The sequence below is a fragment of the Trichomycterus rosablanca genome, chromosome 8 (assembly GCF_030014385.1).
Source record: "Trichomycterus rosablanca isolate fTriRos1 chromosome 8, fTriRos1.hap1, whole genome shotgun sequence".
NCBI classification, from domain to species: domain Eukaryota; kingdom Metazoa; phylum Chordata; class Actinopteri; order Siluriformes; family Trichomycteridae; genus Trichomycterus; species Trichomycterus rosablanca.
In genome coordinates, this window is record NC_085995.1 from 28444427 (window position 1) to 28471534 (window position 27108).

The 27108-nt window shown below is 37.8% G+C and overlaps 1 long non-coding RNA gene across 2 annotated transcripts in view; it reads left to right on the top strand.

The window, feature by feature from the left end:
- Nucleotides 1–672: 672 nt before the first annotated feature.
- LOC134319464 (uncharacterized) overlaps nucleotides 673–27108 on the top strand; it is a 28817-nt gene continuing 2381 nt past the window's right edge. Inside the window, exons 1-3 of one of the 2 annotated variants that reach the window (XR_010013512.1) lie at nucleotides 2309–2398; nucleotides 17128–17182; nucleotides 19638–19800. This is a non-coding gene — a long non-coding RNA (uncharacterized LOC134319464). Of the gene's footprint in view, nucleotides 1033–2308; nucleotides 2399–17127; nucleotides 17183–19637; nucleotides 19801–27108 lie in introns of those variants that run through there. The other variant, XR_010013513.1, reaches the window with a different exon arrangement.

Here is a 27108-nt window from a genome sequence, read left to right on the forward strand (position 1 = left end):
TAGGCAGCATAGGGAACACACACCCTATGTGTATTATTTAATTTCAGGGTCCAGTTCCACTGGACACACTTGGCACAAGCCAGGAATACTGGCAGGAATGCCAGTCCATCATGGGGCTTTGGCCATCCCACACAGAAATGTAATATATGACATATATGCCCCTATATCAATAATGGGTTTTCCATATTTGTGACCTGTAAGGTGATATATTATTATAACCTACCTAACCTATAACCTATGTATCCTCTGGATATATGTAGATACAGGTTTATAACATATATGAAATACCCATAATAAAATGTGTGTAGGTATATATTTTTAAATATATCTATAGGATTGTTTTTTATATGGTATTATATGTTGTGTTCGTATATGTTAGCATATATATATATATATATATATATATATATATATATATATATATATATATATTAGGGCTGTCGAAGTTAACGCGATAATAACGCATTAACGCAATCTCAATTTAACGCGATTATAAAAATTAGTGCCGTTAACGCAAATTCTAGTTCATGTTGAGACTTGACTGGTAGAACAAACGTTTTAATGTCGGACTTGCCACCGTTTTTTATTTGCGGTTTGTTATCATAATGTAACCGAGCGTCGTAGTGTCGTAGTAATGCACTTGCATAATAAAGAAGCTGCCAGTCCTCCATTCACGTAACGCTAGGACGGACACTTCAAAATCCTCCTTTTGGAGTGAACTGGTTTCATTTTTGATCAATATTATTTACCATTGGCTCAGGTACATGTCGAAACAAATGCTTTGTATATCATTGGTTTAACAGCCTCATTTGACTCCTTATAGAGCTACCACTGGCCAATCGGAGAAGGTCCGCCCTCTAAATGCTAGTCTGTGATTGGGTGGTTGAATTTCGCCCGCCCTCTCTGTTTTGTAAACACCGCTACCTGAGTCAATCACTCAGCTCTCATGATCAGGAACGCGGTGAAAATGCCAAAAAGTAAACTTTTGAGGCAGCGATGAACGGACCTAAATATGAAAAGACACAACATTTAGTGAGTAAAACAGTCATTTGTTATATAATTCTTGCTTAAATTGGTCAAAAACTCTGTTATATGGGTTCTGGATTCATTCTGTGTGTTGCAGTAGCATGTCCCCCTGTTCCTAATATGATGTCCGGCTTTTTGGGGTGTAATGTCCTCCTTTTTGTTACTATGAATCTGGCCACCCTAGTCTAAACACACTCAGTTCGTGTAGAAACGTCCATTAAACCACTGGATAGTATTACTGCCTAGTATGTGAGCGAATAAAACAGTTTTCTCTTGTCCCAGCAGTTTTTAACATCAGTACATTTAGCATAAAATGTGTTCACCATTTTAATTGTAACATTTCACTTAAAAATCCTTGTTTTCTATAACATTTACACAGATTTTTTTTAATGCGATTAATCGCGATTAACTATATGAAATTCTGAGATTAATCGCGATTAAAATTTTTAATCGTTTGACAGCCCTAATATATATATATATATATGCAATTTTAGGAACATAATATATATATATAAAAAGGCTGTATGCCAACAAATGATTTTTCTTATTTTCAGGCATTCGTGTATACAGTATATTATATATGAAAATGTTTTATATTTACATGTATTACATTTTACAAGACACAGCCAACCATGTCTGCATAGACACCTGGCCAATTATTGATTGATTTATTTGTTTTTATTTACAACAATTATGTGGTTATTTTGCATCATGCCCCAATATAAAAGTAAAACTGTGCTCATGATTTGAAGAACTACACTAATAATGTCAGTAAAGTAATCGAACCACTGTATCATCATTAATTATTATGATTAGCATGTTTAGTTAATAATTAACTGTTCAATAGTGGCTACCATTTAAAATATACACAAAAAAATATAAAACCTTGATGTGATGTGAAAAATGTATCAGTTATGGGTTAACTATTAAAAGAAGCTGGTAAATTGTGCATCACTAGGTACAAAAATGAAGTGTACAAAATCATATCACACATACACAGCAGTGCAGGAGGCTGGAGCTGGTGTTAGGATTGTAATGCAGGCCTAACACACACACACACACACACACACAAAAAGAAAAATGCAGACACAGACAGAGACCCAGACAGACACATAAACAGACAGACAGACACGGACAGGCAGGCAGACACACACACGCTCACACTTCTGCACGCACACACACGCGCGCACAAACTAATGTTTTTTGAATATGGATGAAATACGCTCGTGCGCGCGGACGCAAGCGGCTCGTTTTGCCGAGAATCTCATTAGCATCGTAATAGCTTGCAGTCTCATTTGCATTTTGCCAAGAGTGATTTTTTTTCCTCACTGGATGGAAAAGAGAGAAGGAAAGCACAAGGAACAGAAAGAGAGTAAGGAGAAAGAAAAGTTACAAATTTAAAGCGTCGTATTTTATTTCATTGTTTAAGTTAAATCGTAAATGAAAGGTGCCCTCAGTTAAGGTCTCCTCCTCAGATTAGCACGACTTTATGAGCATTTAAGCATACACATGTATTCCTGTCTGCAACACAAAGAACACATTTCATTATAATCGAAAGAAAGAAGAAAAGAGAAGAAAATTGTCTACAGTATATTATAAAGATTTTATGTGTTATGTTTTAGCACAAGACTTGGTTAAAATTTGGTGCAGTAAAACTACAGTAAAATGGAAATTATCAACAATATTTCATTGTGAAAACATATTATAAATAAGTAAAACATGAAAAAAATGCGCTTAAATTTTTATTTTCTTCAAACCTTTCTTTGGTAATTTAATCTTTACTCTTTAAAGCTTAATTACTTTGAATTTAATTAATTAATTTATTCAATAACATATCCATCCTCCATTGCTCCCTTTCTTCCCTGCTTTCCTCCTTTCTTCCCATTGTCTAATTCCCATATAATTTAGAAGACGCACATGATTCAACCACTTTGTAAATGTGTTTTATTCTGTTTAGTGACAGAAGTTAAGCTAAATGTCTGACATGTACTTAGTTTTAGGTTAACTATTGCAAAGTAGCTACTTTAGACACTCATACTGGCAGAGCCGGCCCTGATCAACATGGTGCCTATATTTTAGCCAAACACATTTTGTTTTGGTTAGGATTTGGTGCAATAAAATTACAGTAAAATGGAAATTATCAACAATATTTCGATGTGAAAACATATTATAAATAAGTAAAACATGACAACAATGTGCTTACTCTCTCATTTTTATTTTCTTCAGATCTTTTTTTGGTAATTTAATCTTTACTCTTTAAAGCTTAATTACTTTGAATTTAATTAATTAATTTTTTCAATAACATATCCATCCTCCATTGCTCACTTTCTTCCCTGCTTTCCTCCTTTCTTCCCATTGTCTAATTCCCATATAATTTAATTTCCTTATAATTTAATTCACTGTCCTTATTTTTCATTTTTAGTTCTTTTTGTTCTTTTATTTTTTCATTTATTTATTCAGAATTTTTTTTTATTAGCTTTCATCACTTTATTTTATTATTTTTATATTGGTTTACAACAGTAATAATATTATACGTACATTTATTCACAGCACTTTCCTTAATGTCACTTGATTCAAAAGAAGCTCAAACAGCAGGACAGAGATATAGAGATATAGTTATAGTGTTAATTTGTAAATAGTGTGTACTATTCATTAATGTAAGCTAATTATGTAATTAAAGTAAGTTCAGTAAACCCCAATGTCAAGGGAAACAGTAAAAATGCAAATAAAAACAGAAACAATCATTTGTAAAATGCATTGTACAGGTATTTTCATTTCATAACTACATAAAATATAAATATAACACACACACACACACACACACACACACACACACACACACACATATTTAAATACATAAATGTATGTGTGTGTATATATACAGTATATCCAGGATTGTTTCTAAATAGATGGTAATTTATAATTTGATCCTTCCAACACATTCCAAAATAAGTTGAATCATGGACAAACCGTTTCATTATTTATGAGCAAGGGCGTAAATTTCACTTCTATGTTTGGGGGGGACAATAAACAGTAAAATTTTTTAAGAGCAATTCCAAAGGTGCTACCATGAGTACAGCTATTTTACATGTTCAACCTGTAATACCAAAAATGGACTGTAGATAGCACACTATAGTTATCTTTAAAAACAAGCTATGAAAAGCTATGCCACCAAATACAGGACATCTTATATATAGGTTTTTTTTTTTAAAGGAGGACACAGGCACCACTGAGCTACTAAACAAAAGAACCAGATGTATTACTTAGGGTGTCTCTGGATCCAATTTCTGGTAGCTAATTTTCTTTTCTCTGTCATCTTAACTTGTACACGAACGCCCCCTTGTGGAAGCTTTATGTTACATGTCGTAAACCTCAGTGGGACCACATTACAGAGCAGATAGAGTAAGATGCATTGTTTGTGTTGCCTGGGTCGCATAAAAAATCATGGACAAAATGTGGGTTGCTTAAAAAAAGTTTGAAAAACCCTGAATTAGTAGACGCACATGATTCAACCACTTTGTAAATGTGTTTTATTCTATTTAGTGATAGAAGTTAAGCTGAATGTCTGACATGTCCTTAGTTTTAGGTTAACTTGTGCAAAGTAGCTACTTTAGACACTTATACAGGCAGAGCCGGCCCTGACCAATATGGTGCCCTAGGCAAGATTTTGGCTGGTGCCCTAAGCCTTGCTTCATACATTCATCAATCATTGTGTTTCTATACTCACACAGAAACTGCATAGCTTTAAAGACAAAACCGGTATTAAAGAAAGAAGCAAATGATTAAATGAATTATAAATATAATATAAATACAGTATACAATAAATAATATATAAATATAATTAGTGTAGTATACAAAATACTATATTAGCACTATTTTCTTTACCATGCCTTTGTTGCTCCTGTGTTGAACTCATAATGCCACTTCAATGTTATTTTTGCATCTCTCTTAGAAAATATCATGCACTAGAATGAATTAAGAGTCATTTTGAGAGCCAAAAGTAGTGGTGATTCGAATTCTGACTCTGGAGCATTTCGGACCAGTGAAGCCAGACACAAAACACAGTAGATTACAGCCTTGCATTATAAATGTTAGTACAATGTAAGGATATTACTTTAACATGTATTATTACTAATCTGACACTGGATAAATCACCACTGTCACCAATTTTAACAGACATTGTTTAATGTTCTGGAAGTACAGACAGACACAGATCAACAGCGTTCTGACTGACAGGAAAATATGAAATGTGATAGTTACAATGTTCGACAATGTTCACAATGTACCATCGGGCAACACGGTGGCTAAGTGGGTAGCACTGTCGCCTCCACCTGGGGTTCGATTCCCTGTGTGGAGTTTGCATGTTCTCCCTGTGTCTGCGTTTGTTTACTCCGGGAGCTCCGGTTTCCTCCCACAGTCCAAAGACATGCAAGTGAGGTGCATTGGAGATACTAAATTGTCTATGACTGTGTTCGATATAACCTTGTGTAACCTGTAACTACAGTTTCTGTCGTGGATGTAACCGAAGGGTGTAAAACAAACAAATCACAATGTACCATCAGTAGCTATTTATTAAATTAGTAAACATTATGTAGCTATCTAGTAACTTTGCCCTGAGCATCTGATGATAGCTATTACTATGCACCAGATATTCAATCACCACATCACATTACCTCTGTCTTAAACTTTACATTAAACACTGCATTAAACTTTCCCCAATTCTTTTTCTGTCTTTTTTTAAATCAATTATTTAGTTTATTATTCATTCTCCTTTTTGGTCTTATTTATCTGGTGACTTTTGTTTGACTCATTCATTCATTTATTTGATCCTGCTTACCATTCTTGACCATCTGGTTATAATTACTCTCTCAGACCTAAAGGACTTCCTTTAACCTACTGAAAAAAAACCCAGAAAGTGCTGGTATTGGTCTAGTGCATCGTTTTCTAAATGGCGAATAATTAAATCTGTTTAGCCTTTACTTGATCTTAAGTCATTGTGCATTGTGTTGTTATAGTAATACCGATTTTTAAACACAGTTAAAAAATAGTTTAAGAAACAGTGGTGCTCTGTGGAGCACACTCCATCTTAAACACACACACACACAAACACACACACACACACACACACACACACACACACACACACACGCAGCACCTCTACCCCCCATCTCTCCTGAAGCACCCATCCCCCCTCAAGTTCAAAATAAGTAAATAGGCTCGCCTGAAGCCCATGGATGTGCACACACACACACAGATAGATGCAAGAAAGTATGAACCCTTAAAAATACACACGTACACAAACCTATGGACAGCCTTAAACAGTATCCAGCCCCCTAAAACATGTACACATTTATAACCTTTCTTATCTTGAACCTACGTAGCTTTGATTTTAGGCAACACAAGCTTGCCACTGACTTATTATCTATAATTTAGACCATTTTAAATTACTTAAACATATAGCACAACAAATAGTACAACTCTAGACAAGCCAGAGATCTAAGCATACAGAATCATGGATGTGAAAAAGAATACAAGACCATCATCTTGTAACTAAACCCACAGTGGATTTGGAAAATATTCTGAACCCTTGACTTTCTTGAATTTGGATTTGATTTTGACATACTTAATCCCCCATAATGACAAAATAAAAACTTATTTTTATGTTTTTGGGGAAATTCATTTAAATAAACTAAAAACTAACAAAAAAAACCTAAGATCTTTGAAACTGGAATCAGCCATTCAGATTAATTATTAGTTGGCATTTAATTAGCCACTGAAGTGCAAGAAAGAGCAAATCCTCAAAATAGACAAAAAAGTAAGAGCAAATGCATCTTTCTTGCACAACATCAATTAAAAACAAATGCTGGTCTGTTTTATGTTTAAATTGAATAAACTTAAGTAAATATTCATCCTGATCAGATTTACACCCCAGGCACCAATCAATTCCAGCTGCTTGTCATTACAGTATACCTATGTGCATTTAATGTGTGTGTGTGTGTATGTGTGTGTGTTGTCCAGTCTCTGGAGAGCAGACTAATGCAGAGCTCTGCCAGTGTGTGAGTGGAATTTTACCCACACTGCTCCTCAGCAGGAGACTGGAGATACTTGCGTGCATGCACACACACATACACCCACGCACGCACACAAACAAATCTTTCTTTTGCTTTTTCGTTTCTTGTCCTCTATTTCTCTTTTTCTGCTGTGAAAAAGTAATTGCCCCTTCATCATTGCCTCTGTTATTGTTAATGTTGAGGGGCTGGGGTTATGCTAGATACCTTTGAGATCCGGGGTCTGAATCTCAGTGGTGCTATCAGCCCGTCGGGTATCTACACAGACATGATTGGCTGTGTCTAAGGGGGAGATGGCCGAACAGCCTAGCCATTCAAAGGTGAACTTGTCAACGTGCTCTCAGTACGAGTCCCAAGCCTAGATAAAAATAAGGAGGGTGTGTCAGGATGGACATGTAACTAAAAACTGTTCCAAATCAGTTATGAGGACCAAAATGATCCACTTGACGGTTTCTAAATACGGAAGCAGCTGTAAAATAATAAGACACACACACACAAAACCCAAAAAACCCTCATTATTAAACAGACTCCCAAAACTATAAACAAGACAGCTTTATTTATTTATGTCTAATAAGTGGTTGCCCCGCCTTTAGCAGAAATTACTGCACCCAAACAGCCAATAGTTTTATACTGTAGTAGTCTTTCCCATTGCTAGACATCTTAGTCCACTTTTCCCCAATACTGCTTTATTTTAAGACATGAACTGCCCATTTCATGCCTCAACTAAGCATTTTTTTTTCCAAGTCAGAACTTGTACTAGGCCACACCAAAATTGCAATTTTGTTTCTTTTACCCATTTAGATGTGAATCTACTTTTAGCATTTTGAAGCATTATCCTGCTGCAAAACCTTAACATTGTGTCTTAGCTTCAGCTATAAGACACGTGATATTGACTGTAAATAATTATAATAATGACAATAATTAAAGAATTCTTTAATATTGTTTTTTCAATTTTTTTATATAAAAAATAAATAAATTACAAGGGCCCCCAGGTGGTGTAGCGGAATATTCCGCTAGCACACCAGCACTGAGATTCTGAACACCCAGGTTCGAATCTTGGCTCTGCTACCGGTTGGCTGAGCACCATCAGTGGGCATAATTAGCAGTGCCTGCAGCAGACAAAAAAATTGGCCACTGAGTCTGCTGGGCGGGAGAATGATCAGACTAGGTGGGTGGGGGTCTTCAAACGCTGTGCAAGGACCCTGGTTAGCAGACTGAGGCGCCTGTACAGAGGTGGAAAAGCCACATGTGCAAATCCACCAAAGCACAAGCGAAAAAGAAGGGGTTGAGGTACGATTGTGACATCTTTCTCTGCCCACCCTATCCCACAGCCCAGACATGAATTTGAATACATGTAGTACACAGCTAGTACCTGCTTGCAGCTCCTTTAATGTTGCTATTTGCCTATTGACAGCCTCTCAGACCAGTTTTCTATTTGTATTTTTTTTGGAGAGATTTCCAGTTCTTGGTAATGTCACTGTTCTACCCTATTTCATCAATTTGTTGATGACCATCTTCACTGTGCTACATGATATATGTAATGCCTTGGAAATGTTTTTGTACTCTTCTACTGACTGATACCTTTCAGGAATACGTTGTAGACTCTTTGTGGACCATGGTTTTGCTGTAAAATGCAATTAAGTAAATGTCAGAAAAATCCTACTAGAACAGCTGAACTTTATATGGGTTACTCAAAGTCACTGTAATTGATGACAGATGTGTACTGACTACTATTTAACACAAGTCTTAATGTGATTGGTTAATTCTGAGCACAGCCGACACCCCCCAATTATAGGATGGGATGTGGCTGTTATTTTATTTTTTGTATTTTTCCCTTTTAAATGATTTTAATTTGTTTTTTAACTGAATTGCACAGATTAAGTCACATTAAAGCTGGAAATAAATCTAAATAGATTTTTTACATTATAAAAACCTTCCATCTATACTTTTTATACAACCCCAAATCAGAAAAAGTTGGGACAGTGTGGAAAATGCAAATAATAAAAAACACAGAGTTTCTTACATTTACTTTGACTTCTATTTCATTGCAGACAGGATGAACCTGAGATATTTCATGTTTTGTTTGGTCAACTTAATTTCATTTATTAATAAACATCCATTCCTACATTTCAGACCTGCAACACATTCCAAAAAAGTTGGGACAGTAAAGCATTTACCACTTTATAATGTTGCCATTTCTTTTCACCACACTTAAAAGATGTTTTGGCACCGAGGATACCAAGTGATTTAATGTTTCAGCTTTAATTTTGTCTCATTCTTACTGCAAGCATGTCTTAGGATGTGCAGTAGTACGGGGTCGTTGTTTTGGTTTTTTCGTTTCAAAATTCTCTATTGGGGACAGATCAGGACTGCAGACAGGCCAGTCCAGTACCTGTACCCTCTTCATTCGCAGCCATGCCTTTGTAATGTGTGTAGCATGTGGTTTTGCATTGTCTTGTTGAAAAATGCATGGACGTCCCTGGAAAAGATGATGTCTCGAAGGCAGCACATGTTGCTCTAAGATCTCAATGTACTTTGCTGCATTAATGCTGCCATCACAGAAGTGTGAATGACCTTTGCCAAGGGCACTGACACAGCCCCATACCATGACAGACCCTGGCATTTGGACTTGTTGCTGATAACAAACCATGATTATAATCACCTGTTGACGTCACCTGTTTGGAGTCACATCATTATTTAGTTTTTTCACCTCTATTACTATCCCTAAATTGCCCCTGTCCCAACTTTTTTTGGAATGTGTTGCAGGCCTGAAATGCAAGAATAGATTTTTATTATTAAATGAAATGAAGTTGAGCAGACAAAACATGAAATATCTCAGGTTCATCCTGTCTGCAATCAAATAAAAGTAAATGTTTTTTGCATTTTCCATGCTGTCCCAACTTTTTCTGATTTGGGGTTGTATCAACTGGATACATATTTTTTTTTTATAAATAATTGTAAGAAGTGTTTGTTTTGGGTGTCTAGACACCCAAAGTGTCTATGCATGTCTCAGCATTATTAAATGCTGTTTGTAGAAGAAAATAAGAACAGAATACACAAACAGTACACTAAAACATATTGTAGCTTTGACTATTTGTCTGTAAAAACCACACTGCAAACAGCTCTTTTGTGGCTTTTAATTAGAGGCTCGTCTTGGTGGCGTCATCACCAGTATCTGCTGCTCTTGTTGCTTAACCAAGCCCTGGCTGCTGTGCTGGTGCATCTGGAGAGACGTGGTGCTGCAAGTGATCAGTTCGCCCTTGGCTGTCTAAGCACAACAGTTTCGCTTCTTTAGAACTCTTTGGTTTTTTTAATGTTGCCGTTTTGATCTTTGCCATAAAACAGTGGCTGTTTTTCTGCCAAGTTCCAGGGTGAGCTTCTGCTTTCACTGTGTACACTTTTTCTGTGGTCGTTTTCCAATGGCAGCAATGCGGGATGATGTTGGGCTGAATCAGGCTGATGGTAATCCAGTGTCATCGAGCTTTTAGGGAACGCTCAGCTGTTTGGTATTTCCCAGCCAATTCCAAAAGCACAAAAATGTCATGCAGATGGGCATCCTCCTCTTTACACCCCCTGGTTGGCGCTTCCTTTCTGTGCGGTGCACTATCGAATGTCCTGGCCATTTGCAGCAGAAACAGAGTTTTGAAACCACGACCCTCACTGCCATTGTTGTCTTCTTTAAAAATAACGCTTTTGGCTTTAGTACCGTAATTGCCGGTCAGTACAGCTTCCATCAGTTCTGTGTGCATACGTAGATGGTGCTGATGGTTAGGGAAGCCATTTCCTCTCACCAAAATGTCTACTTAGGCTTTCTGTCAGCTTATTCTGGAGGGAGATCCATTGTTAAAACACATACAGTGAACAATGTAAATAGAAATGCTAATGCCAATAACAGTGTTAATGCTAGTGATTAGGGATGTCCCGATCCGATCTCAAAGATCGGAATCAGGGCCGATCAAGGCATTTTTCAACTGATCGGTATCGGCTTTACTAATGCCAATCGTAGTCCCGATATTTTGTTTTACGTCAGCGTTTAGCGTTTTGTTTCAAGTCCAACAGTGAAGTGTAATGTCTGCAATGCGAGCGTTTCACGAGGCGGCAGGAGCAGAGCTGCGTTCATTACTGTAGAATTTTACTGTTTATATGGTGTGGGAGTCAAGGATCACACCGGTTTACAAAACAATAACTTTTAATCCCAGTATGAAAACTTCATGACCATAACATACAGCTTTTACGAGTTTACGTGTTACAAGACTGAACGACATCTCAGTATCAAACACTCTGATTGGCTTAGTTATGTAACCGAGCGTCGTAGTGATGCACTCGCTTAATAAAGAAATAAATACACGCTTTATTCACAAATTGTCGGGAGCAAAACACTTTAATAACTTCTTCCGTTCCGAATAGCGGACAGCTAGAGCCAAGCACGCTATTCCATGCACTATGAAAGCCCCAAATGGTCGAAACACACTCACTTCACGTAGAAACATCCATCAAACCACTGTCACAATACAAGCACTTTAAGAACTGGCTTTCCTTTATAACAAAAGAGTGACTTTCCATTTTATTTTGGTATTCAGGTTTTACTGTAATGCTGTTAAGTAACTTATTTGTTTTTTTATATTCAAGTTAAGCTGCTACACCACGTCTGAGTGGAGATTTCTGTTCATTTTTAGTGTATCACTGCATTAAACAGAATTATGTTCTTTGAATGTAAAGTTCAAAGTGAAACTGTAATTATCTCACTCATTTGGAGTGTTCTAGTGTTACTACTACAATGCTGCACTAAGTTTGTTTACTTTTATTTTGTAAAAATAAAAGAACATTAAGCAATAGCTTGGATGCAGACAATTTTTTCCCTACAGCACTGCAGAGCTATTCAGTTGTTAAACATGTACATTGGATTAATTTGAATAACTGTAATGTACTTGAAGTGTGCACTGTGTGAACAGTATTATCTGGTTCTTATCTAGACAATATCTAGAAAATAAAGTATCGGTTTGAGACTCGGTATCGGATCGGGATCAAAATTAATGATCGGGATCGGTATCGGGAACAAAAAAACGTGATCGGGACATCCCTACTAGTGATGCATGCCGCTCAGGTGGCGCAGCAGTAAAAACACACTTACCGGCCGAGGCTGAGCGGCTATATGAACAACGATAGGCCTGTTGTTCAGATGGGCGGGACTAAGGTCAGAAGTGGGTCTCTCTCTGTCAGAATGGTGCAGTTACGACCTCTGCTGGCTGATTAGAGGCGCATACACGGAGATGAGGAAGGAGTGCTCTTAGGGTATGTCTCTCCGCACGCAACACTAGGTGGCGCAACACTCGTCAATGTGTGGGTGACTAGATGCATACGGCTTGCTGCTCACGTGTCGGAGGGGATGTGGGTTAGCTTCGATCTCCTCGGTCAGGGCAGGGATCGGCAGAGGCAGAGAGGAGACATGATGCAAATTGGGCAATTGGACACGCTAAAGGGGGAGAAAAGAGGGAGAAAATGCATAAAAAAAAATTAAAAAAAATGCTAGTGATGCTAGGTGCTATGCTAGTGACAAGTGCTAAAGCTAATGTAGAGGTAATGCTAAATAGGTTTACATTACAAACTAAAGTAATTGCTAAGCTAAAGGCTAAATTAACTGTTAAACTACAACTTTAACTAGAAATAAATAAAACAACCACATAACAAGGAATAACATCTAAATATGCCAGGAATAACAAAGCATGGAATCTAAATTCTGTGCAAAAAGTAAATAAGCTAAAACAGTGAAGCAGTTTAGATCAATCAATTGATAAGCATCAGGTACCAATACCTGGAGCTGGAGCACTGTAATTGCAAAGCCAGGAATGAAACAAATTGCTGGGGTGACTAAAGTCTGCATGCGTGGTCTCCTTCTGGATCTGGGTGACAGGCGTTCAGGTTCAGTGACAATGGAAATCTGTCTTCAGGGGGTCTAGGACATGCTTGGCCAGGATCCACGAGCACACCTCTAGACTGTATTCCATCCCAGCTTACTAAATATTGAAGAGTTTTTCCTCTTATGCAGGAGTCTAGAAGAGCTCTGATATGAAGCTAGGTGGAGGGATGTCAAAGGTGACAATGGGGTCCAGGAACTATGGGTTTAAAGAGAGCGAGAGAGACTTGGAATAAAGAGGACACAAGTGAGAGGGCAATAGTAAGTAACACCTTATTAATGCGTTGCAGGGTCTTGAACAGGCCAATGAACCATGGTGACAGTTTCCTGGACGAAAGTCTGGGAGGTAAGCTTTTAGTAGATAACCATACTCTCTGCCCAGGCTGGTATTCTGATGCTTCTCCGTCCGTGGTGATTATCAGCATTTCTAGTCCACTCCAGCTGCACATGTGCAAATTTATATACACACAGCAGTGGAAAACGTGTTGGGAGAGGCTTTCTGTAGTGTGGTAGGCAGTAGGGAGGAAGAGGGACCTGACAAATCTTTTGAGGCTTAGAGGTCCATAATAAAATATACCGAAAAATGTGTCTATGGCCTTTGGGTAATCGGAAGAAGCTTCAGTAAACCAGCCATGAGCCATTTGCTAGAGCACAAACAGAACAAGATGATTGGGCTACCAATAGGAGTATCGGAGAATAGAAGTTGACAGGTCTTGGTTACCATAGGTGACCTGTGGTTAAGGAATTGATCCTAAGAGATGAGCTTATTTCAGGGAAGCTGTGGAATGCACACCTTTTCAGAGTTAATATCATAAGATCTGGGGTCACCTCCCTCTGCTTACTGGATTTCCTCACTGATGTTCCAGAGAATTGGAGTAACCAAGCATTTGGGCTGAATAATAGGATGAGAGGACTCAGGGTCTGGGTTACAGCTTCTGCTTTGCCATTTTTGGAACTGGACTTAAATAGATTATGGATTGGAAACTGGTAAAGAAGAGCCCACATGATTTAGCAAGGAAACTCCAGTTTCTTGTGGTTCGTATACACAGAGAATGGATGAAGAGCCCCTTCCAGCCAGAGGTAAAAATCCTTGAGAGCCAATTTCTCTGCTAGTAGTTCCTGATTACCCACATCAGAAGTATTGGGTTAAGTTTCTCTAGATTTTTTTGGTCTTTGAGATAATACGGCCTGACCTTAAGCTCTGAAGCATCCATCGATACAACAAACACAAGTGCTGGGTCTGAATATGGAGGACAGGTGCAGAAGTAAAATAATGTTTCAGAGCACTTTGTAAGTGGCAGATGACCAGGTGAATCAGTGTAACGAGCCTTTAAGATGGGAAGTGATAGGTGCAGCAATGACAATAAAGCTTCAGATAAATATTTTGTATAGTTTGGCGAGGCCAAGGCATCTTTGAAGCACTTGAAGGGTTCTAGGTTGGTATCAGTCTTGCACTGTCTGCACCTTTCTCTCCTCCATGTATTCACTGTCCAGGGAAAGGATGTACCCCCAGAAGGAGATGGATTACATGTAAAATTGGCACTTTTCTGCTTTGACTGCATTCATTCTGTGCCTTGGACATGTGGTACACATGCTCCTCTGGGTCGTTGGAATACACCAAGATATTAAGGTGTAAACCATGATAAACCTTTGTAGCAGGTTATGGAGGACTTCATGAATAAAGCACTTGAACATAGCTGGGGCATTGTCTAGACCGTAGGGCATGACCAGATATTCATAGTGTCTAGTAGTTGTGGAGAAGACAGAATTCTCATCTCCTTTTCGGATGTGTATAAGGTTGTGAGCACTATTCATGTCGATTTCGGACAGTGTGGCTGACACCAAGAGCGGATAGTAGTGAAAGTTTGTGATCTGATTCAGGACTTGGTAGTCTATACAAGAGTGAAAAACATCCTTCTTGTTCAAGAAGAAGAGTCCAGCAGACATGGGTGACTTAGCCAGTCAGGATTTTTGGGAAATGGAGTTATACTGCTTGCTTTTTGTCAAACATAATAAAAGCCACTTTTAAAAAAATGTTTCAATTTTGATTAGACTCAATCATATCAGACAAACACTTGTTTTTATGGTTAGCAGTAGTTTCCTCCTTGCTTCCCTGTTCTATTTATACATGACTTCTTTTGCATTGTGGGTTTTTGAATGCTGACCTAAACTGAAGCTAGAGATGTTCTACAGATAATTTTTTTTTTCCAATATGTAATAGATTTGAACTGAGCAATTAGAAAAAAAAATATCAGACCGACCAATTCTGGGTAGTTTAATCGTTTCAAGATTTCTCAATTAGGAGATAATAGCTCTCACTGTGGCTTGTTGGGAGTCCTGGAGCCTTAACCATGATTTTTTTTTACACTAATATACTCAAGACTAAGCTCTTATTAATTGTTTTTAGATTGTGGAATATTGTGTGTGTAGAAATTTTAGGATGCTGTCTTACTAAATTTAATAATGAGTAAAACTGTTAAAAACATGAATATATAAATAAAGCCTTGTTGTGTTAACTTATTTTGCTTAATGGGAATATGAGTGTTATGATAATTTTGTTCTTTAAATAAAAAATATCACAGTCACAGGAAATCCTTGAAAGAAACTGAATAAAATGAAGATCAAAAATCATATTTGACATAAAATGGCTAAAATCTTGTTCATTAATAAAATGCTGCATTTAGATCAAATATAATATTTCTGTTTAATTATTCTGGTTGCCTTTTAAAATATCCCACAATTTTGAAAATACTGAAATACTTTGAGCACTACTGAAATTGAATTCATTTTTTAATGAGACAGAATTCCTTTTAAGGCATCTGTGTTTCTCTGGGCTAAATCCTGAATACTGTATTTTAACATCATACAAGCAACCCAGCCCCGGTTCTGGACTGCTTTGCTTGGGGGGGGGGCAGTAAAACCTAATGAGGGGGCATGTTGATAGTCATGTTTTTGAAGCCAGAAATATATTCAAGGCTTGATTTGTGCATGAATGATGACAGCCAAGCTATTGATACTGGCTTAAAGTGATGTATGAGGTAAAGAAATAAAAATGCATGTTTTCGAACTTAAACTTAAAACCCAATGATGAAAAATACATGTTGATTATGTAAATGGGGAAAAAAGATTATCTAATTGTATTTCATTTTAATACGCCCCCTTAATTAAATTGCCATTACTAATAGAACAACTCTATTTCTTGAAAGGCTTTAATACAAATTTAAGTCAAAGCTGACAAATGTACCTACACACAGACTGAGAATATTCAAACGTGGAAATAGGAATGAGTGAGAATATTTATATTATTGGGAAATTAAAATATAAAGAAAACAAAAGAATACTAATTCTGTAAAAAAAAAGTGTTTACCAGTATACCTGCCTCTCGCTCACACTAACAGAACATATACTGCCGAACTGAACTGTTTGGGGCAGTCTGCCGATTTTTATATGACTCAAAGAGCCAATCAGGAATAAGCAAGGAAATATCTTCACACTGTAAAACAAAATGCATTTTTGTGATTGGTTCAGAGATAATTTTAAAAATAGCCGTTGCTTGCATTGTGCTTGGGGGGGGGCAAAGACACAATTTGAGGGGGCAATGCCCCCCTCAGCCCCCCCCCTAGCGCCGGCCCTGAAGCAACCCCATCCAACAGTGTGCTAAACTGTGAGTGATGCTACCACTGGGCCACTGGGACATTCAAGGACATCCAAAGTTTGGTTCAAGCTCAGATTGAGGAAAGACTTTCAATGGATTGCAGCGATGAAGCCTAGCGATGGTTCTAATGCCCAGCAACCTGTCTGCTGATAAACCTTGGTAAAAAAAACTAATTCCAACAGGGTTTCGGCAGATTTGTATTCTTTGACTGTTGTCCACTTAAACTAGAGTAAGGTAATGTTCACTATAGAAGCACTTCTGTAAGTCGCTCTGGATAACAGCGTCTGCTAAATGCCGAAAATGTAAATGTAAATGTAAACACATGCAGAAGACATTTGGGTATTGGGAAGGGTGCTTTATTTATTCATTTAACATACATTAGCACTGACAGCTTGTTCTTTTTAATGCTGTTAATACTGTCAGTTCTTTACATAAAATTTCTTTTTTCTGTCTTCCATGTTCAGTTCTGAAGGGCATGGGGCTCAGCTTGCAGACACATAAGACAGTCTTTCTTAACAGGTACTTAGTAAACACTGATGTATTTCATAAGATCTTGCCTCCAATGGCAAAACCTAGTATTTGAGTTTAGACCCTTTCCCATCTATTTAACATGTAATAGTTGCATAATGTTCTCTTGAAGTGTCTATTTTACAAAGGAAATATATAGTAACTACATCCAACTAGTCAGAAAAACAATAGAAAAACCAATCATTAAAAAAAACCATTTTAGGCCAATCAGGGATCACCATTGAGTCATGTGACACAAGCTGGGGTGCCGAAAGCTGTTCATGAAGAAACACTTTGATGATGAAGATTATGAGGAAATAGACTTCCTCAAACAAAGATTTGATGTGAAAATAATTCCTGCAAAACATCAACAACCTCAAGGAATCCCACAAAAGAAAAAGGAGGGTATTCTTAGAGTAATGGACCATGTAACTGGTGTAAAAAGGAAGTTTTTCTTGGACATGAAAATAAATGACAGTGTTGAAGATCTTACTGAGGAATTAAATGTTATTTGGACCAGTAATTAAAAATGTTTTTTATTTATTTATATCCCCCCCACACACAATTTTTATCCCCCAGTCTAGTTGTGTCCAATTACCCTGAATGCGTCCTCTATACTGATTTGACCCTTCACCGCTGACTGAGGACGCCTCTCAACTGACATGCGCCCCCTCCGGTATGCACAGTCAGTACAGATAGTGCATTTTTCACCCGCACGAGTCGAGTTCAGATACTTGACAGGCACTGTGCACGGAGGGCGACACCCCATCAGCATTATTCCTCAGCCCTGTGCAGGCGCCATCAGTCAGCCAGCAGGGGCCACAGTTGCACCAGTTATGAGGACCTATGATCCGACTTTTTACCCCTATGAACAACAGCCAATCATTGTTCATACTGCCGCCCAGTCTAGTCGGAGAGGCAGAGCTGAGGTTCGATACGATGTATTCGAAACCCCAACTCTGGTGAGCTAGCGTACTTTACCACTGCGCCACCTGAGCGGCTGACCAGTAATTTTATTAATGACTTTATGTTTTGTATATACTTTTAAATTTGGCCAGTTATTGTGTTTTGAGGGTAATTTACTGTAAATGGTGATGGTTATATTATGCAGAAAATATTCAAAATGTGTATCTTTGATATCATAGGGCTTGCAATTAATATCGTCTGTATAGAGTTTGTCTTGTATGGAAAAATTACACCAAATATATAGTAAAACAACAAAGTTTGTGAAAACCTACTAGCTTTTTCTTTTGGTTTACAAATTGTCATGGAAAATAAAACCAACGGAAAAACATAGTAACTATCAAAAAAAAAAAAATTCTGTGTATTCTTAAAAAACATTTTTCACCAAGTAGATATTTGTATTTAAAATAATGATAGACATTGTAGCACTTATCCCAGCTGTGTATAGAAAATCTGGATTTACTTAATTTGGTCTGGATCACAGTTACTAGGTGTTTTCTTTGGACGCCAGAGATGTTTCTTGACAACATTTATCTCGTCTGAGTCCCATCTCTTTGGCATTGCTGAAAGTATAGCAAAAAGATGTTACAGGCCAAACAGGCAGTAGAAGAAATATATGTGCTTGTACAAACAGTTTGATTTGGTTACTTTTCTTTCTCTGTTGTCTTAAATGTAATACATTATAAGATGATACCGGCATGGCATTTTCAGTATCAGGGCTCCTGCCCAAGGCCTCTTCTTTCATTCCTACCTCAATACTGGATAATACAATTTCTATTTTTGTTGTTTATCTTTATTGTTCTTTTTTTTTAAACACTGGGAATAAGCCGTACATAAACCATAAGCAGAGACATTAAATCATAGGGCAGCACAAACTCACTCATTTACACATTGGTGCAATTAGCTTAGCCAATCCACCTACTCATAGAAGAGTAAGAAAACATAAAAGATTTGAGGACCTTTGGGGATTTTTCCATGCAGACACTACCCTCCTTCAGTCTGTCTCTGTAACCTTCTTCCTCCATCACCCACAACTCTGCAATTCCCTCACACACTATTTTCTGTTTATTTCTCTCTGTATATTGCCTCACCTTGTACTTTTTGTCCTGAATATGATACTTCTATTATATTTGATCTTTAATTATATTAAAATTTTTTCTCCAATGTTTCTCATTCTTTCTCAAGAACTAGGGCTGTTCATCCCATCTTTAGGCAAAAACACAGATCTTGGGGGATTTACGATCATAAAGATTTGTAGTGATCATGTTGAGTTGCTGTTATTCTGCCTCTCACATTTGATCACCCAGGTTTGTTGTCTTAAGAGTGCCCTCATGGCTGTGGAACCTTCTAGTTCTCCATATTAGTTAGGCTGTAATAATAAAAAATGCCAGAGTCTTATGCTACATTCTACACAATTGACTTGATTTTCATCATTTAATGATAGCTTACTTATTACATTAGGTTATATTGTATTTTAATTACACCTTCTGTTTTTAACCCCAAGGAGGTTCTGATGTAAACCTTTTCAACCACCTGAGGCTGAAGATTGTAGATTTGAGGCTGCCATGACAACAATGCTGTTTCTGCTGGACTGTTAGATGTGATTGGAATCTGCAGTAACTACAACTCACAACACACTATTAGACTGTGGTAGAACCTCTCAAAAGGTATGACATGATGCCACGTTTTGAAAATATTTAAATACAATCCAGCTAAATACTGAAATTTAAAAGCCTGGAAAAAGTTTCAAAGCAATTTCTAGGGCTCTGCGACTCAAGCGAACCACAGTGAGGGCTATTATCCACAAAGGAAGAAAACTTGAAACAGTGGTGAATCTTTCCAGGAGTGGCCGGCCAACCAAAGTTTTCCCAAAATGCATCGACGACTCATCCAGGTCACAAAAAAACTTACAAAGAACTGCACATGTCTAAGCATTAAAGGGTTCTTTTTAATTTGATTGACAATTCTTACAAAGTTTGGCACAAGATGGTGAGCCATGACTGAGCTTTGCTGGATCCTCTATATATCTACTGCAAATTTGTCCTTTTTTAGTTATAATAGTTAATAATAGATAATCTTTTTGGAATTTTCCGTGCAGACATATAAACACTGACCCCTTGCAACCACTTCTTTCCATTTTTTTATTTTTTCTATTTCTTTCTCTTTATCCTTGCATCTTGGTCCATTGTATATCCTATATTTCATATTTTAAATATGTCATTCTGCGTTTCTACCTCTTATCTGTCTATTTCTTTGTACCTTCTCCTGATTGGTTTCCTAATTATTAATCTGTAATGTGACTCTGTAATGTGGAAACCATGGGCAGAAACAAATACTGGGTAGAGCACCAGTCAACTGAAGGGCATTTAACTTTCAGTTATTACATTCCATTTACATAGATAATGTATCAACTGGCATGTTTGGGCTGAAAGGAAACTTACCAAAGTCCATAAGAATCTATCTGTCTGTCTGTCTGTCTGTCTGTCTGGGTGTCTGTCTGTCTGTCCGTCCGTCTGTCTGTCCGTCCGTCCATCTATCTTTCTATCCATCCATCTATCTTTCTATCCATCCATCCATCTATCTTTCTATCCATCCATCCATCTATCTGTCCATCCATCCATCTATCTTTCTATCCATCCATCCATCTATCTTTCTATCCATCCATCTATCTTTCTATCCATCCATCTTTCTATTTATCTATCTGTCCATCCATCCATCTATCTTTCTATCCATCCATCCATCTATCTTTCTATCCATCCATCCATCTATCTTTCTATTTATCTATCTGTCCATCCATCCATCCATCTATCTTCCTATCCATCCATCTTTCTATTTATCTATCTTTCCATCGATCCATCTATCTTTCCATCGATCCATCTAGCCATCCATCCATCTTTCCTTCCATCCATCCATTCATCTTTCTATTTATCTCTCTGTCCATCCATCCATCTATCTTTCTATCCATCCATCCATCTTTCTATTTATCTACCCATCCATCTTTCTATTTATCTATCTGTCCATTCATCCATCTATCTTGCCATCCATCCATCTAGCCAGCCATCCATCTTTCTATTTATCTATCTGTCCATCCATCCATCTATCTTTCTATCCATCCATCTATCCATCCATCCATTTTTCTATGTATCTATCTGTCCATTCATCTATCTATCTATCTTTCCATCCATCCATCTTTCTATCCATCCATCTATCCATCCATCCATTTTTCTATTTATCTATCCATTCATCTTTTTGTTTATGTATCTGTCCATTCATCCATCTATCTTTCCATCCATCCATCTTTCTATTTATCTATCTGTCCATTCATCCATCCATCTATCCATCCATCCATCTTTCTATTCATCCATCTATCTATACATCAGTAATCTTTTTCCATCACCACTCCCTCACCAACATCTGTCTCCCTATCTTCTTCTCTTTTCCAAACTACTGTGTATTTCTTTCTTACTCTTACTGTACACATCCTTTTTCCATATTATTTCTCTATTTATTCTTTCTGTATTTTACTTCCCGTCTCAGTCAAGCCCCTTTTTCCTAACTCTCTCTCTCTCTCTCTCTCTCTCTCTCTCTCTCTCTGTCTCCCTCTCTCTCTCTCTATTCCCCTTTTGGTTCCCTGTTTTCAATTCATTCATTTCCACCAACAGTCTACCTCCCTTTCTATTCTCTGTGTGTCTCTTGCTCTATTCCATGTCCCAATTCCTTTTCCCAATTCTCTTTCTGTCCTCCACCTCTCTCCCCATCTGTCTCTCTGTTCTGCTAGCATTCTGCATTCTCTTTTTCTTCGTATTTCTATTTGTTCTTCTATTTCCAAATTTATTCTTTTACCTTTTAGACCAGTTTAGATACACAGATCACCCCCCCCCCCCACATACACACACACACACACATTTAATTCAGTTACATAGTCAAACCTACAGGCAATAAAAGTAGCCAATCTACCTACTGGATTGCTCCTTTACCAGAGTTAAGATGCACACCATGTACAGTAAGTGTAATTCAGTAAGTGTAATACTCTAATTTTGGGGTTTTCAGTAATGAGCAGAGGAACAATCCCAATAACATAAAGCTGTACAGCACCAACACTATATGCACTTTTCCTCTTTTTAATTAATCCCTTTTCTGTTGGATTCCAAATCTTCAAAAATCTTTTGGGATTTTTTGTGCAGACATGGAAATGCTGACCCCCTCCAGTCAGTCTCTCTCACCACCTCCCACCATCACCCCCTCACTTATCTGTATCCTTCTCTGTCTGTCTGTGTTTATCTGTCTATGCCTCTCTGTTCTGTCTGTTTCAGTATTCTGTATTTCTCTTTCTCATACTGTTATTCTGTATTTCTCATACAATGTCTTTTGGTTATCTGAATATTCTCTTTGTTTTTCTCTTTCTCTTTACATTTCCTTCTATATGCTGTCTCATGCCTATTCCCTCTTCATTGTTTCATTATTTTTATTCCACCTAGTTTTATCCCCTCTTTGATTCTTTATATTCCCTCCCTTCTCTGTCTCACTTTCTATTGTGTCTTCAACTTCTCTTCTTTCCAATTTTTTCTTTATTTCCCACAATTCTACAGTATCTCTATTTTCATATCTGTCATCCACTTTTTACACTGCTTTTTTATGCATTTTCTCCCTTTTTCTTGCTTCCAATTTTATACCCAACTGCGTTATGCTCCCTCTCTACTGGAGCTGATCCCCACCCCAAATAAGGAGAGCGAGACTGTCACACACCCCCTCCGACACGTGCGCAGTAGCCGACTGCATCTTTTCAGCTGCACGAGGCCAGTTTATATGCCGATCAGCTTTGTGCACGGAGAGCCACACCCTGATCAGCATTATTCCTCAACTATGTGCAGACGCCATCAACCAGCCAGCAGAGGTTGTAATTCGCTCAGTTATGAGGAGTCCCTATCCGGCTTGTCGTACACTATGAACAACAGCCAATTGTTGTTAATGCAGACACCCAGCCCAGCCGAATGGCAGAGCTAAGATTCTATATGATGTATTCGAAATCCCAGCTCTGGTGTGCTAGCGTGTTTTACCGCTGTGCCACCTGAGCGGCCTGCTTTCTTTTTTTTCTTTCTTTTTCCTATATTTCCCTTGTCTTTCTAATTTTTAAGCTAATTTTTATGATTTATTCTGTCTTCCTTTCTTTCCAATATCCAATCTGTGTTCAATCAAATTGTATTCTTTTTCCTTAATATTTTTTTCATATCTGTCTTTCATATAATTTTCATATCTATCTGTCTATTCTATATATACAGTGGGGTCAAAAAGTATTTAGTCAGCCACTGATTGTGCAGGTTCTCCTACTTAGAAAGATGAGAGAGGTCTGTAATTTTCATCATAGGTACACTTCAACTATGAGAGACAAAAGGAGAAAAAAAAAATCCAGGAAATCACATTGTAGGATTTTTAAAGAATTTATTTGTAAATTATGGTGGAAAATAAGTATTTGGTCAATAACAAACAAGCAAGATTTCTGGCTCTCACAGACCTGTAACTTATTCTTTAAGAAGCTCTTCTGTCCTCCACTTGTTACCTGTATTAATGGCACCTGTTTGACCTCGTTATCTGTATAAAAGACACCTGTCCACAGCCTCAAACAGTCAGACTCCAAACTCAACCATGGCCAAGACCAAAGAGCTGTCGAAGGACACCAGGAAGAAAATTGTAGACCTGCACCAGGCTGGGAAGAGTGAATCTACAATAGGCAAGCAGGTTGGTGTGAATAAATCAACTGTGGGAACAATTGTAAGAAAATGGAAGACATACAAGACCATTGATAATCTCCCTTGGGGTCAAGATCTCATCCCGTGGGGTCAAAATGATCATGAGAACGGTGAGCAAAAATCCCAGAACTACACGGAGGGACCTGATGAATGACCTGCAGAGAGCTGGGACCAAAGTAGCAAAGGCTACCATCAGTATACACACTACGCCGAGAGGGACTCAAATCCTGCAGTGCCAGGCGTGTCCCCCTGTTTAAGCCAGTACATGTCCAGGCCCGTCTGAAGTTTGCCAGAGAGCATATGGATGATCCAGAAGAGGATTGGGAGAATATCATGTGGTCAGATGAAACCAAAATGGAACTTTTTGGTAAAAACTCAACTCGTCGTGTTTGGAGGACGAAGAAAAACCCAAGAACACCATACCTACTGTGAAGCATGGGGGTGGAAACATCATGCTTTGGGGCTGTTTTTCTGCAAAGGGGACAGGGCGACTGATCCGTGTTAAGGGAAGAATGAACGGGGCCATGTATCGTGAGATTTTAAGCCAAAACCTCCTTCCATCAGTGAGAGCATTGAAGATGGAACGTGGCTGGGTCTTCCAGCATGACAATGATCCCAAACACACGCTCGGGCAACGAAGGAGTGGCTCCGTAAAAAGCATTTCAAGGTCCTGGAGTGGCCTAGCCAGTCTCCAGACCTCAACCCCATAGAAAATTTGTGGAGTCTGTGTTGCCCAGCGACAGCCCCAAAACATCACTGCTCTAGAGGAGATCTGCATGGAGGAATGGGCCAAAATACCAGCTACAGTGTGTGCAAACCTGGTGAAGACTTACAGGAAACGTTTGACCTCTGTCATTGCCAACAAAGGTTATGTTACAAAGTATTGAGTTGAACTTTTGTTATTGACCAAATACTTATTTTCCACCATAATTTACAAATAAATTCTTTAATTCTACAATGTGATTTCCTGGATTTTTTTTTCTCATTTTGTCTCTCATAGTTGAAGTGTACCTATGATGAAAATTACAGACCTCTCTCATCTTTCTAAGTAGGAGAACCTGCACAATCAGTGGCTGACTAAATACTTTTTGACCCCACTGTATATATATATATATATATATATATATATATATATATATATATATATATATATTCTACTATTAGCCACACACTACTTGTTTCATCAAATCATCAAATTTCCCATTTTTTTCTATTACACCTCTTTGGAGCTTTTCCCAGGAGCATTAAACACAATGTGGAAAACATCTTGGAAGGGCAGCACAAAAACCCAGCACTCACTCAAAGGAAGCTACCACTAGATTCCTGAGGAGGCTGTTGTTCAAAAATCCTTGAGTGACTGCAAAATACCTGCAGCAAGATTTGGTGGCAGCAGACACTGAGGTTTCAGTTTGCACAGTATGACACATCAGGAGCATGCCCGAATTCCAAGACGTACACCTCTACTGACCTAAAAGCACAAGAAAAGTTGATTCCAATATGCTCAAAACTACAACCCCAAATCAGAAAAATCTGGGACAGTATGGAAAATGCACATAAAATAAAAATGAAGTGTTCCTTACATTTACTTTGACTTTTATTTGATTGCAGACAGTTTGAAACCAAGATATTTCATTTTTTGTCTGCTCAACTTTATTTCATTTGTTAATATACCTCCATTCCTGCATTTCAGGCCGGCAACACATTCCAAAAAAAATTGGGACGGGGCAATTTAGGGCTGTGGTAAATGCTTTACTGTCCCAACTTTTTTTGTAATGTGCCTGAAATGCAGGGATGGATGAACAAATGAAAAGTTGACCAGACAAAACATGAAATATCTCAGGTTCACAATGAAATAAAAGTAAGAGTAAATGTAAGAAACTCTGTGTTTTTTTTTTTGTTTTTTTTTTTATGTTGTCCCAACATTTTTCTGATTTGGGGTTGTATATAAATAATCCACTGAAGTTTTAGCATTCTGTTATGTGGAGTGATGAAACAAAACTGGAATGTTTTAAGTCTATGGATCAGCAGTATGTCTGAAGGAGGATGAGATACACTAAAAATAACACCCTGCTAACAGTGAAGCATTGGGGTGGCTTGTGACGCTCTTGGGATGCTTTGCTTCCTCTGGCACTGGGAACTTGCAGTGTGTAAATGGCAAGATGGATTCAAGTATCAGGAAAACATAGGAAAAAACCATTATACCTTCTGTAAGGCAGCTGAAGTGTCATTAAAACTTCCAACAGGACAAAGATCCCAATCATACCAAGTCCACCAAGGCTTGGTTCCAGCAGAAGCCCTGTAGAATTTTGGAGTAGTTGTCACAGTCGCCTGTCTTGAATTCTATATAAAATCTTTTGTGGAATTGGATGAAGGTGGTTGCAGCAGACAAACCCAAGAATATTAATGAACTGGAGGCCATTGTCTGTGAGGAATAGGCTAGGATTCCTCAGGAACCATCAGGTTCCAGGTTGCACCAGTCCATAACAGCAAAAGCGTGCTCAACTAAGTACTAAAGACGCTTGTCATGAAGGGGTTGAATAGAGACTGCAGTAATAAAAGTGGCATTTTGGGTTGAATTTGGAGAAACCAGTTGTTATATTAGTTGTGTTGAGCTATTAAAATTGCTCTGGTTTGATTGGTTTAACTGCAAACAGCTGAATGACTGTAAATGTTGCTAATAAACCTAATTTGCAATGGAGGCTGAATAATGAACCCAGGGTACCTTAAAGAACCATCATCAACATCAACAAACTTCAAACAAACAAAAAGAAACTATTATTTAGATGGATTAGAACTTTTTAGATGTAAGATATCACACAATCCTTTGTGGATTTTTTGGGCAGACATTGAACAATTGACCCCCCTATCTGTCTTTGTAACCCCTTCTTTTTATTATTCCACCACTGTATTGCTCTCTCCCTTTATTTATGCTCTTTTATGTTATGTATTTAAATACGTCATGGTTAGAACATACACCTCCGAAGCTGTACAGCACCACCACTTCACAGAATTCTCCCAATCTTCTATAATTTGGTCTCTTTTTGAGATTTAGGACTTTTTACACCCTTGTATCTCTGTTTTACTATTTTCTCTGTATTGCTATTCAGTTTCTTTTTTTCTTTGTTGCATCTATGGTGTGTCTTCCCCCACTGTTTGGATGAAATAAAATTCTCTTCATATTCCATCTCTCTCTTTAGATTTTTTCTCACCCTTTTCTTTTTTTCTGTC